At 32.7% G+C, this 15,464-nt stretch overlaps 1 pseudogene; it reads right to left on the bottom strand.

The window, feature by feature from the left end:
- Nucleotides 1-14,313: 14,313 nt before the first annotated feature.
- On the bottom strand, nt 14,314-14,430 carry LOC144838901 (5S ribosomal RNA; annotated as a pseudogene).
- Nucleotides 14,431-15,464: the final 1,034 nt, after the last annotated feature.

The raw sequence follows: 15,464 nt of genomic DNA, 5'->3' as shown, positions 1-15,464 counted from the left end.
CGCTGGATTCAAATGAGTTACCACAGTGACTGTGAAAATAAATTTAAAAAACTTAGATAATACAGAAGCTAAAGCATAGGGGTATAGTTGTTGTTATTAGTAATATCACCTGATTTACTCTTAACAATCGACACTAATAACTAGAATAACACATGACCATTACACAGCATATCATTAAAGCATATAATCAATAAGATATTAACCCTTTAAAGACATGGCCCGCATCCCATACGGGGGTAATTTACTGTCCCAGGACATGCAATCAGGCGCAGGATTGGTTAAAGCAAATAACAGAATAGGCAAATTGGTTGGTTTTTTCATTGGAAAGCAACAAATGAGCCTATCCTACAACACTCCCACTGTCCATTTGACCAATCCTGCGCCTTTCTCAAGACATGAGGCCCGTATATGTACGGGTTGACTTTTTGGGGTCACTAAATTGCACTTTTTGAGCATTTGACCTTTGAACTAGGCAAAACAAAAATAAAATTTTTTGGAACAAACATTTCACATAATAAATCCAACAATTGCAGAAAGTTATAGTCATAAAAATGGATTTTTTCATTTTTCCTAAACCTATTAAAAATACCTTATTAGCCTCAATTGGGGTAGAAGAAACCTTGCGTCTTCAAATGGTTAAGTCCTTTACTAGCATATTTATTGTGTGCACAATAATAATTTATTATTATACTGCATGACACACTCATCAATGTAAACAATTTTAATTGTTTACATTTTACATGAAGACATTTTAATGGTTAAAACCATTACAGTGTTTTACATGCATAGATATGAATGCAGATGTAGAAAATGTGTAATGGAATAATAGGAATAAAGATTGTATGAAATTGTGTGTTAATCCTGGAAAGTTCAATTCAATTTCAATTTTATAACATAAAAACATAAAACTAGTTTTTTAATAAATATAATTGCATATAAATACAATGAAAAGTAGTTCAGTCATTTGGGTGGAGGGGGGGGGGGGAGAGAGAGTAATATATTAGTCAGAAGATATAACATTAAATACAAAAAAGAAAAATTTCGCTGTTACACAGCCGCAATTACGGCTCTTTCGGACATGTAATTGCTGGTAACCAACGGTAAATAGCCACAACTGTACACATATAAATGTAAAAAGTAAAATTTAATAATAATCTTTGACAACCAATTCCTTCTTTTATAATCCAAACCCCCCAAAAAAAACCCCAACCAATTCTCAAACAATGATACAGTATTCCTATTCCCCACACACTTTATACAATTCCCCAAATTTCCCAATCCTTCCAAACAAAATATCAACAATCTTCTTATTTTTTTAAATAAATCCCCGAAACCCCCCTTTCAAATACAATAATATCACAAGATGAATAATTAAACAATAATAAATGTCCACAATATCGTTCCTTCTTGCCTTCTCTCCTACGCTGACACAAAAACAAATTAGAAAGATAAAAGTTAAAACGATTCTGCAACTAAACAACTCCCACGCCTCTGCTCCCGTTCTGCTTGTATTATCAATTATAATTCTTCCTATTTTCTGACATATAAATAAATCAAATATAAAGTTAAAATGTTTCTTGATGTCGTTCTGCACTGCAATCCGCTCCCCGACCAATTATTTCTTTCTCCTTTTCCACGTAAAATAATATCAGTATCAATCCAGTTACTCTTCAATATTTCCAAACAATTCTTTACATGCAACAACTTCTGCTGTTTCCAACAGTTATTTCTTCCGTCAATTTACATTCACAATTTCAATTAATCCTCAGTAATCTCAACAAAAAAAAAGTGGGAGGCCAAGCGGAACTCGCTGTTCAGCGGGGGGGATCGTACGATCCCCCCGATCCCCCCCTGGTTACGGGCCTGATTAACTTCATGTATATCACTTTATTTCCTTTCTGCTTCAGCTCTATATCACCATAATTCAATTACTTCTTCTCCTGTACGTCTTAGTTTTTCATATCAATATTCACCTATCCCTTTCTGGCTTAACATAACATAGCCCTCCTTCTCTGTCTCCTCTCAATTTCAATCTACCTCAAAATTCCCTCAATTATCCACATATCACCACCTTATCCTTCTCCACCAATCAGCAACTCACACACTAACTTAACTCTTATACCTCTCCTCCAATCAGCAAACTCCACACAATCCTTCTCTGCAACACAAAAACTCTGCTCCACTGGCTTCACACAATAGCTTCCTAAAACAAAAGAAAGGTTCAAATAGTGAAAACAAAAGGAAAAGTAAGAATGACTTGCAAAATATATACACAACTTTATGTCACTTGTGACATCCAACAATTGCAGAAAGTTATAGTCATAAAAATGGATTTTTTCATTTTTCCTAAACCTATTAAAAATACCTTATTTAGCCTCAGTTGGGGTAGAAGAAACCTTGCGTCTTCAAATGGTTAAGTCCTTTACTAGCATATTTATTGTGTGCACAATAATAATTTATTATTATACTGCATGACACACTCATCAATGTAAACAATTTTAATTGTTTACATTTTACATGAAGACATTTTAATGGTTAAAACCATTACAGTGTTTTACATGCATAGATATGAATGCAGATGTAGAAAACGTGTAATGGAATAATAGGAATAAAGATTGTATGAAATTGTGTGTTAATCCTGGAAAGTTCAATTCAATTTCAATATTATAACATAAAAACATAAAACTAGTTTTTTAATAAATATAATTGCATATAAATACAATGAAAAGTAGTTCAGTCATGTGGGTGGAGGGGGGGGGGGGGGAGAGAGAGTAATATATTAGTCAGAAGATATAACATTAAATACAAAAAAGAAAAATTTCTATTTAAACCACTTTATCCGATCTTAACAGGTCTTATTATAATATATATATTTAATGTTCATCATATCTAGAAAGTAAAAGACTAAACATTAGTTTAAAAACACAGTGTAAATATTTACAATAGAATGAGTATTGTATATTCTGTTTATATAATTATTAATAAGCTGGTGTGGTGTTGATACCACAGCAGAAACTGGCCACAATAAAAAATGAATGAAAATGAAATATAACTATTCTATAAATATAACCATTGAGAATTGATTTCTTCATGATATAAATAAACACATGTGTATGATAAATCAGGTTGAAATAAAATAATTTGCATTGTGTAATGAAGACAATTGTGGCAATGGCTATTTATCAAATACCATTAAAGTAATATCTTACAGTAGATTTATATTCTGTAGATCAAATTAAGGAAGTATTTGTGGGATCTGCTGGTGAAGTGCTTCATCTTAAGGATGAAGACATAAAGTTGGAGATACATTCTGAAGCAATTAAAGGGGAGAAAGTTAAAGTATCGCTAGAAAATTGTTTTGAGGAAACAGAATTTCCTGTACTTCATCCTCATGAATCAATAATATCACCTATTGTTAAATGTGGACCAGAAGGCACCAGCTTCAACAAGCCCATTTCATTGTCATTTCCACACGATGCTGTAAATGAACAGAATTGGGAATTCACTCTACTTGTTAAAGATCACATTGAAGATGAATGGAAACCAATAGCATTGACAGATGATAGAAAGGATGTACATTTTACTTTAAGCAACGGTCAATGTTATGTAACTATAAATCATTTTAGTTGGTATACACTAAAGGGTGTAAGAAGGTTCTTTCGTGCTAAGAAAAAAATGTTATTAGGAGTTTTTGGAAAGATGCTTGCAAATGATGAATATAAACTTCAAACAAGACTTTTTAAGCCGTCACTTGTGAAGGTAATTACTACAATTTGTTGTTGAACTGTATTTGAATAATGTATTCTTACTTACATTAGCTGTTTAAATATAGACATTAACTATTCAATACAGTAGTTGCTTTGTCACACTTTCTTCTAGAAAGAATAGTTGTTGTTACTGAGTTGATCTTGTATTTGATTGATTATCATGTTAGCTTAGAGCAAACATTGAATTAAATTGACATAATACTTCCGATATTTTTATTTATTTTAAAATGGTACAGTAATAAAAGTGCAAGACCAAGACTGCACTAACAAGATTTAAACATGATTGCATTGTCTGGCTTGCTTTTCCTTCATATAATTAGGAAACATTGTACACAATAAATAACATTAAAAAGCGTTGTTTGTACAGTATTACATATATATTTCAGATAATAGAAAAAGAACACAAAGAAATTGGTGAGCAGATGTTAATACAGCCTACAGAAATACTTTGTAGGTCTGAAGACATGAAAATTTCTGTTGAAGTATTAGACCAGAAATGGAAAATCGACGAAGACTCTAAAAAACCACAGGTAAAACCATTTGTTGAATAAAAATATAACACTGTATACACTATAATTTATATAGACATTATATAACAACTGTGGTAGGTTAAAATGGTGAAGAATATAATTATTTACAGTTCAAACTGTAGGACTTTGAAAAAAAAAAAAAAAGTGTCTCTTTATTTCTTGTCTTGTTGTGAGCCTTGAAAACTGAATTACCTCATGTTTTTTATAAAAGTTGATTTCCAAAATACTGTCACTTTCAATGAAATCTATGTTGTTAGTTATCTTGTATATTTGGATAATGTCCGCCCTTTTTCTTCTGTAAGCCAACATTGTTAGTTTCAGAATCTTGAGCCTATCAACATATCCAGTGCCTTTTAAATCAGATACTAATCGAGTTGATTGCTGCTACACATGTTCAAGCAAGTTTAAATCTTGCTGGAACCTTTGAATCCCAGCACTTCCGCCATATTCCATAATAGGCCTAATCATAGATTAATAGAGATAGATGTAACTTTTTCCATCTAAATACTTGAAAGATCTTTTGATTATATCAAGTCTCCTGTTTACAATATGAGCAACTTTTGCAGCATGATTCCGTGATTGTCTGAATTTCAATTCTATTGGATTTCTCTCCTATGCAGTTAGGAAACAAATTTATTTCCGAACCCAAAATGAATAACTTTACATTTGTCTAAATTGAAAGGAAGCTGCCACAGCAAGGACCTTAATATAAAATTTGAGAAGGCTTGCGGAACATCATTGATAAAAATTATAAATAGTTTCAAAATTGTTGAATTTGACTTGCTAATGTCCAGCATTTTAAGTTTAAAATCTTACTATTATGGCTAGTAGTATCTCTTATTTCATCCTGATCGCAATCAGAACATAGCTAAAGGGGTCGGGAAATACACGGTCAGTCTGTGATTCTTTTTTGGCCAGCCTGTGGTCCGAAGGCGCTAGACATTTGGCCAGTCTATGGTCCCGAGGGCGCTAGCATGAAACACACGGCCAGTCTGTGGTTCTTCTTTTGGCCAGCCTGTGGTCCGAGGGCGCTAGACATATCAGCCAGCCCGTGGTCCCGAGGGCGCTAGAGATAACTTTTCTATGCTTTTCTAAAGTGAAAGCTTACGTTAGAACATTATATGTTAATTCGACGTTTATTACAATGGTTTGCATATATTCTTATAATTGATTATTCATTCTTCTAGAGTAACTAACTTTAGAGCATATGTCAATTCCGTATCCGGACAACTACCCCCTGGACAATTACCACCCGGACAACTACCACCCGGACAATGACCCCCCTAGGACAACTACCACCCGGACAATTACCCCCTAAGACAACTACCCTCTAGGACAACTACCCCCTTAGGACAACTCCCACCCGGACAACTACCCCCTAGGACAACTACCCACTAGGACAACTACCCTCTAGGACAACTACCCTCCTAGGACAACTGCTATGCCCCTAGGACAACAACACCCTCTGAACAACCACACCTATATCATGACACCTACACCTTATTAGGTTATAATTACGATCTTGTAAAACTACTGAACTTCAAAACATAGGGAGAGAGTATGATCTTAAATGAAAGCTTTTGAATTTTTTGATATGCGTATCTTCAGCAGTTATTTTACATTAAACGAGAATCGATCAAATTATTAAAACGTATTCCAATCTTAAAAAAATAAATGGGTGGCTTATTTTATTCTTGTGTGACATGAAGAGGCCGTATATAAATCTTGGAACATACAGTTTACCTAGCTGCAACAGTTAATCAAACAGTCTTTCATTTAAGATCAATCTCTCTACCTATGTTTTGAGTTCAGTAAGTTTTACAAGATCGTAATTATAACCTAAGGTGTGTGGTTGTTTAGAGAGTGTTGTTGTTCTAGGGGCATAGCAGTAAGACTAGAGGGTAGTTATAATAAGACTAGAGGGTAGTTATAAGATAGTGGAGCAGCCCTTATTATCGATAAAATGGGTCCGATTTTTGTTCTCTCTTTTCTTTTTCAAAACTCATGTTTTACCATAAGAGCTTATGTTATGCTGTTTAATGACATTATACGTTTACTACTACAAGTCCAGTAATAATGGAATATTGGTTTGGCTGTTACTACTTCATAGAAGAACTTTAATTGATTTGTTTTTTAAATTTTCTCTCCACTCCTGAGAAAATAGGACAATAAACGTTTTTAGAACCTAAAGAATAATTATATCCATGATATGTTTATGACTTAAACATTTCTACTTATTTCATTTTATTCCAATTCGTTTTCTACAGAACAGAACCTCCTAATTTTACTATTAATCAATTGATTACATTAGACGATTTGAAAATCAATCTGTCTCTCCCCCATTTGGTAGTTGTCCAGGGGGTAGTTGTCCTAGACCCGTCAATTCAACATTTATTACAATGATTTGCATATATTCTTAGTAATTGATTGTTCATTCTTCTAGAGTGAAAGCTAACTTAAACTACAAAGAAGGAAAATAAAGTTTAAAATGAATTAATAAATTGTGTTAGTGTTCTTGGCTGCTATATCATACCACGTTAGATTTACTTCAAAATAATTGCTTGTTTATATGTGCTGTTACGTTTAAACTACACACTGGCTGCTTACATCTCTAAACTAATAACCAAAGATGACAATTCAAATATTACATTTTTACTGATAATTAATATACAAAAACAAAATGTCAATGAAACTGAACTGAAGTAATTACTAATAAATGTTTATAGAAGATATTTTCATGATTTTAGATTGCTGGTTCTTAACCAAGCCGATTTTAATATAGCATTAAAATCATTCTGATAGGCCTATAAAAGCTAATTACGATTGACAATTGTTATTGAAACATTGATACTAATCGTTATTTTAAAAAAATAATCAGTCCATAAACTGATGCCAATTTAAGTTTGGATGGGATCGCCGGGCGAAATAAAACTGTGTTAATAAACGTTGTGTAGCGCCCTCTTTAGTTTTGGAGAAAACATGTGTGCTGCTGACAATTTCTAGCACCCTCGGGACCACAGACTGGCCAAAAGTCTAGCGCCCTCGGACCACAGGCTGGCCAAAAGTCTAGCACCCTCGGACCACAGGCTGGCCAAAAAAGAACCACAGACTGGAAAACATGCGTGCTGCTGAAAATTTCTAGCGCCCTCGGGACCACAGGCTGGCCAAAAGTCTAGCGCCCTCGGACCACAGGCTGGCCAAAAAAGAACCACAGACTGGCCGTGTGTTTCACGACCCCTGCTCGAACATAATAGTTCAACTAGTACATCCAGAATATGTAAATACCAACCCAGTGAAAAGATAAAACTGAAACCCATGTCCATGATTTACTGAACTATCCAAACACTAGCCTGTGCACAAAAAGGGCACAATTCTTGTATATAGGCACATTTTGTGATAGATCAATATTGGCATTTGATCTTTAATTGCAAAGGATTTTGAATAGATACCTATAACCATACAAATGTAAAAGACCAATCTGAACTTCAATAGAATACTACATACTGTATATATATATAATACATTGTTATAATTGGTCAATTTTGAACTTTGACCCTTATATCTAAAAAATGCTTCCTATCCTGATCAATTACCTTCCATATTAGTAATCTATGGAAAATTTTGGTCTAGAAAAGTTGGATAGCAATTTGTTGCCTTTCGGGTGAGGATACTCTTGCTACCGGACTAAAACTTACTACAACTATGTTTACACAATACTATTTTTAAAATTTAGATCCTTTACAGAAAATAATAATAAAAACTAGATTTAATTCGTCACTATGACAAATTATAGGTTATATGCATTGATTTAAATAAAGATAATTGATTTTTAAAAGATATATTGATTGATTTTCTCAGAATCTTTAATTATTTATAATATATGATAGGATCTTGCTAATGCAAATACAATAGGCGGTATTACAATCCGATCAAATATCCCTCTGCGTACAATGTAATAAACCACATTTGTTACATAATAAAAACATAAGTTACTTTTTATCTACATTTCATTATAGATCATGTGTATTATCTATACACTAAGAAATAAAATTGAACAAAAAATATGGATAATAAAAAAAAAATGTATTTCGTTTCGTTTCCCAAGGTGAGACTCGATCTTGTTACCTTGAATGCGTTAGACACGAGCACAGACCACCGAGCCATATACAACTGACTAAAAGTTGTAGAAAGATTCCTCCGTGTATTTACTATGCAGTCACCACTTTGGTGCAGATAGATTATTACATACCGCAATGAATTATAATTTTTTACTATGATGACATCTTGAAACAATTTTTTTAACTTTAATATATGAACATTTTAAGGAAGAAAGTTAATGTTAAGTTTGTTATTTTGGCCTGAGAAAATGTCGAAATCAATTTGTTAAAATTTAATATGCAATTAATGATGACTTAATCAACTTTTGTTCTCTTAATTTCATAATAAATTATACATGTGATACATATACTGTACTTCAAGAAAATGAAATGAAAAATAGGTGTTCCCGAGCATTCTGACGATCTATATTAATTTTAAAATTTAGCATATTTTCACCATTTTGTTAACTTACACGTGCGTAGCCTGTCACTTTTGACGTGCTCGTATAACGGAATTTCGTGTTGAAAAGTTAATAAAATATGATGATATTATTAAAGAAAGGTTGGAAAACAGAAATCGGGCAAAAACAGTGCACTAACGTTTAATGCTCAGTGCGCGTGCAAAAATCTGCGCACTCATGGTAATTTTTTAACCGCTTAAAATTGCCTGAAACGTACTCTAATTTCATCGAAAATAAATTTTGACAATTTTGTAAAATTTTAAGCACGTACGCATGCTACGTACGTAATTGTATTGCCATATGATGAAATGTGACTTGAAATTTATGAGTACCAAATTTTGTTTAATTGTGATTCATGCTTTTGAAGATATGATTACAAAGGTGATTTTATTAAATCGCGCATAGACCGCGTAATTTTTTATTGCGCACCGTGATAACATAACCACATCAATTCCTGGCCATAAGAAATATACTCTTGACTTGGCTAGATGAAACTGATATCAAGATAATTGATGGACACAATAGTGCTGAGGAAAGAATAAATAAATAAATAAATAAATAAAGATTCTGACAGAATCAATAGGTTATATGCATGATAATGCATATAACCTAATAAAACATCTATCTGGTAACACTAATATTTACTTAACGATAAATGATTTAATATAATGATTTAGTTTGTACGTACGTATCTTAAGTCAGATTAATGATGGTAAAAAATGTTATTCTTTAAAGAAGGGATCAGAAGGTTGTAAGAGGATACCATAGAAAGGACTGTGGTATTATAGGTAGATGTAACATCACCTACGGTCAAAGCAACTAAAAGTTTCTTACTTTATCTAATAGTCCCAAAAAGGTTGGAACTAAGGTGGTGGGTTTTCTCTATCACAGCCGCTATCATAAAATCCTGAACACTCCCCTAGATAACGATTTTCACCAGTAAGGAGAGTAAGAAGAGTACCCTATCAACCATCAAGAATAACATTGCACACTCCAAAAAGGAGTTCTACGGCATCTAGAGGTGCCATACTCTAAAAAATTCGCTAGCTTAACCCTAACCATGATGGGGCTGAGGTGGGTTTGGACTCTCCAGCTTGCCAGGTCAGTTGTTGGAATAATCACTGAACAGAACTGTTTTTATATATATTTAGGCACATTTTCATGTTTTTGAAATGTGGCAGTTCCTTTTAAAAGTCATTGAAAGTGAAATCCTGACATCTGACAGGATTTAAACCTAGAACCCAAGGATCGGCAGCCAAGAACTGTCGTAATCAACAAACTACAACTCCACTCCGAAAATATTTTTATATGAGTATGGCTTTTTTTTCTAGATTGTCACTGCTGAATACCTAAGGCGTACAAAACCATTAAATACGTTTCTTTTAATAAGAGGTAATTCAGTATTAAAGGCAAATGTGTTACTGTCACAGGAGTCAAATAATATTCATCCAGTTCGAGTGTATTGTAGTAAGTATTTAAAGTGATAACAGAAAGAAATTGATTCTACATTTATGATGTAATGAATATGATGTGTCAATAAAACACAGTAATTGTTCATAAATGTAAATTTAGTGTTTTTGGTCGCAAATATTAAGAATCTGTGTTTGTTTTCTATTGAAATGATTATTTTCTTTGTTGCAGGTGTTGTTGAGACATCAAAACAAAACCCAGGTATGTTATACTATATTTTTTCTGTTGCCAGTAGTACTATCAGAATCGTTACTATTCTATACATTGTTATAATGTTCCATTCCACAGCACAGAAAACTGGCATTCTGTACTACAAAAATGTACTTATTTAGTGCTACCTGTACCTATAAATAAGAAAAGCCATGCCTTATTTAAAATTTCTTTATTGATTATTTATAGGCAATAGTAAGGACATAAATGAAGGAGCATCATTTAGTAACCCATTGCATCCAAGCGAAGGTTAGTAGATAATATGATAATATGATTATTGTCTGGATGATTAACAAGTTAGAATACTGTAATGATGACTCTCTCTAGAATCGTAATATTTCTTTCTAAAATGTAAGATCTTGTTATAAGCAAAGAATAGAATTTATTTATTTGAAAAATACCTCCTGAAGAAAAGCAGTATTTATATAATATAAAGTACAAAGCATAGAAAGGTAAAAGGTAATAATAATTTACAAATACTTACATAAATCATTAATAATTAAATTATGAAGAATTAACATTGTCATAAATGTCATGATTAAAAAAAAAATATGACATTACACGTGACTGAATTTTTACTTTGGTTGACATTAGACAGATTGAAGTTTTTGGAAAAGTGTCATTGCATTTATTATAATGTATCTTGATTTATATTACAGTTTGTGATGAGCTGAATAGTTAATTAACATATTTATAGTTTGTATTGTATTTTTTTAACAAATTTATAGTAGAAGGGAGAGAAAAACAAAAACAAATGTAATATTAATCTTAACTCAAACTCATTTTGAAACAATAATAATCATTGTCAAATTAATGTAATTTTGTTTGCAGACAACAACACAATGGCAGATTCTAAAACTTTGGAAAATTTCCAAATTCTAAAAGCTGATCTTAGTAGATGCTTTGATGGGGAAAGGTACTGTTGGCTAAGGTTCCTACTATTTGATAAGTTGGATGTTGGTGACATTAAAAATCCACAGTTGAATGGACATAACTTACTCAATGCACTTGAAGACAACGGTTTCATCTCACCAACCAATGTTAACTTGCTGTTAGAGATTACAAATACATCTGAAATCCAACAGGCCAAAGATCTTGTATCTAAGTATATGACAGACAACAACATTCAGAATACTGATAGAACCAAGTCATCTTACAGAAAACGACTGTTTAAGGCCCTGAGACAAGTTGACACAGATGCTTTACGTAATGTTATTTCTTTTTACAAGTTAAAAAGATATAACTTCCTCAATGTATGGGATGCAGTTCTCTATCTGGAGATTGAGCAAAAATTAGCAGATGATCCAGACAAAATACAGAGGTTTGCAGATCGTCTTAGCACAATAGCAAGTAACGCACTACTTGATAAGGGTATTTAATCTTCTTACAAAACTATTCCAAAGTTAATTGTAATGTAACTATTCATATCTTTCATTTATTTTAAAATTTTACATGATGTTAATTTAATTTAAATGATACAATTGATTTAATTTCAATCATTGTTTATATACTATACAAGTTGATAATGTATTGATTATTTTATTTATTAACTGATTATGTATAGGCAATAGTGGAAAGAAAGAGAATGAGATTACAACATCAGGTCAACAATGTGAACCATCATCAGGTCAACAATGTGAACCATCGTCAAGTCAACAATGTGAACCATCAAGGCAACAACAGAAACCATCATCAAGTCAGCAACGGAGATCATCATCAATTCAACAACGGAGATCATCATCAATTCAACAACGGAGATCATCATCAATTCAACAACGGAGATCATCATCAATTCAACAACGGAGATCATCATCAATTCAACAACGGAGATCATCATCAATTCAACAACGGACAATATTGTTCAGTCAAGAACAGAGACTATCATCAAGGAGTCAGCAATGTGAAGGAAGTGAAGGTAAGTTACTCATAAAATTTTATAGAATGGGTAGGGAGAAAAACATAAGAAAGGGTAAAAAGAAAGATTATAATAGGATTATTGTGATGATGATCGAAGATGATAATGACAAGGAAGTGATGGATAATATGATAGATAGTATTTATTGTCATTTTAACAACATTAAAATAAAATTAGGCATATGAAAACAATAACAAAATATATATCAGAAGAATGAGCAATCTGCGATTTTTCCTTTGGTAATTTGTAGCACTTTTAACAGCATGCCTGGATGCATGATGTATACAGAAAGAAAACTTGATTTAAATAGATCATGTCACATTAAATAGAATTATGATAATATAATTACTTTAAAATACATATTATTAATAGGCTACAATGTTAAATTTAATTAATATTTATATTTTCTACAAGAAACAACACCTAATTATCGTTCATGAACACGCGCCAACAACAACATGCCCAGTTGTTGATGCGAACTGTCTATTCGTCAGTTTTTTACTAAATAAATTGCATAAAATGAACAATTAAATATCCAAATAGCATTAAACATGATATACCATGTAGTTGATAACATTTTTTACCATAAAACCCCTTCTGGTTGTCCGGGCTTACTGTAGATTAGTATGCAAAAGTCCCAACATAAGCGGCGCCCTACCGCATAGAAAACATTACTGTTGCAGGGAAAACTGTGGATTGCTCATTCTTCTCATATATATTCTTCGATACAATACATAAGCGTCGTAACAAGTGATAGTCTAAAGAGATCTTACAAACTTGCTGTTAAATACATGAATTGAATTATAAACAAATGATTATCGGCAGCTTGTCATAAACAGAAAAATATGTTGATGAAGAATAAATTGATAGTGGGTTGAATTTGGACAACTGATTATAGATATAGACAATTTATACTGTTATCTTTGTTTAATCTGTCAATTTAATAAATTATTATTTCTATGATTATTATAAATATACTACTGAATTTATTACATAATATTTGATACTTGCTTCTCTTCAACTCTTTAGCTCTCTCGAAGGATGACTTTAAACAGTTGATTGCAGACTTTGCAAAATGGTTTGATGACCGTGGACTCCTCAACAGCCTAAAAGTTCTTTTCTTAGAAATATTAGGTGCTGAAGTATTGAAAAGGGTTACAAGTACAAGAGAACTATTAGATCATTTAATCAGTTCTGATCTATTGAATCAACAACGTCTTGTTGTCCTGTATGACACAATAAAAGTAACTGGACAATTTGACTTTCATTCATCTATCACAAAAAAACTTTCTCCTTTCAAGAATATCAAAAAGTGTAAGGTAGTGTCACTACCCACAGTCAATCTTTTTGATTGGGGAAAATCCCTCAGTGATCAGGATATAAAGGATCTTGATAGACGATACAACTACCCTTTCCCTAAGAATTATGCAGACGGTTGGAGTTTGATTTTGGACTTTGAACCTCGAGAGTTGTTGGAAGAAGACAAAAAATCAAATTAGTTAATGTTCAAAAGAGATAAGAAAATAGACCTTTGGGATGTTTAATTTTTGATGTAATATTGCTTGAACTCTTGGTTTAATTACCCACCATTATAGCATCTGATGATCTTGTAGGTATAGAAGCAACTGGAAACTCGAAACCAACAGCGATAATTACCGCCACTAACAGGTTTGATACAAACAAAGCCAGGACTGTTTAAAGCACCTTGATTGGTCCTAACATTGATCAAGGGCTTCTCTCGTCCAGTGCCCACCTTGACCAGAGGAAAGCCATAAGCCAATACGTCTCAGGCAGATACTAGATGCAGGGGCTGCCATAAGAGTAAGCAGTGCTTATTTCAAATGCCTAACGAGACCCCAGCTCCGTATACAGCACCCAACATTCCCAGATGGTCTCCCATCCAAGCTCAACCAGGCCCAACGTTGCTTAACTTCGGTGATCTGACGAGAACCGGTGTTTCAACGTGGTAAAGCTATATTTACATACTTTACAACTCTATGTTTTTGTAGTCTCTTTATCTACTGGACTAGACTCATTATATAGATAGTGTAATGAAAGTACTTTATAATGAACAATAAGCACTGAGATTCGCCTGTGTTTGAGATGATTTATTCAGTAGAAAGATTTCATTCAAATCTGAAAGCATGAAATATAAGTCATAACTTACATGTTAGAAACAAGAACTGACGTATGATTGAATAGCTATTATAACATTATTTCTTAACATTTGTTCAATAACTCACTGTTTGTCAGGCAAATCCCTAGCATAAGCCTACTGTCATACTTTCGACCCGTCAAAATACACTCATTAGTAACTGAAACAAAATATTATTAATCCATGATAATTATAACCTTCTAATCCCAAATTGTATAAACCTTTACATAAACAACTTAATCCGCTACAATCAGTAGTAAACAAGTTCAATGTATTCTTATATAAGTCTTACTGTACAAGCATTCGCTGTGTACTAAACAACTATTGAATATTCATAAGTAGCCGACTCACCCAGCGAGAGCAACACACGCAGACATTGTATGTCTAATTAACAATCGTAACTACGGTAAATAGATTTACACAACATAACGCATCATTTATATACCCCTTTTGGATTCTGTGCATATACATCTTCAACATGAATAAACAACAATAAGGCAACTACAGACAAACTTTGCTTTTCTTAAACAACAATTATATCAACATATTAATTAGGCTCAACAACAGTTCTAGGCCTAGAAGTGGCAACCAACGTGAACAACAACTTTTAGATTGTCCCTCATTTGAACTAGCCTATATTTACATTAGATTCCACCTTAAATATGGCTCTATTTCTACGTACCTTAACATATATTATACTGCTACTAAATTAATCATTACACCTTAGTTTCTTCTTTACTGGTTAGCATTAATTAAACATTGGTTTCAATCATTACTGGTTAGCATTCGTTACTCCTTGATTTTCTTTCCAGTCCTTTCCAAACTACTACATCATACATGCGAGTACAACATCCAGGTT

Source organism: Antedon bifida, chromosome 3 (assembly GCF_963402885.1).
Source record: "Antedon bifida chromosome 3, ecAntBifi1.1, whole genome shotgun sequence".
Lineage (NCBI taxonomy): Eukaryota > Metazoa > Echinodermata > Crinoidea > Comatulida > Antedonidae > Antedon > Antedon bifida.
This window is presented reverse-complemented; position numbering and strand designations above follow the sequence as displayed.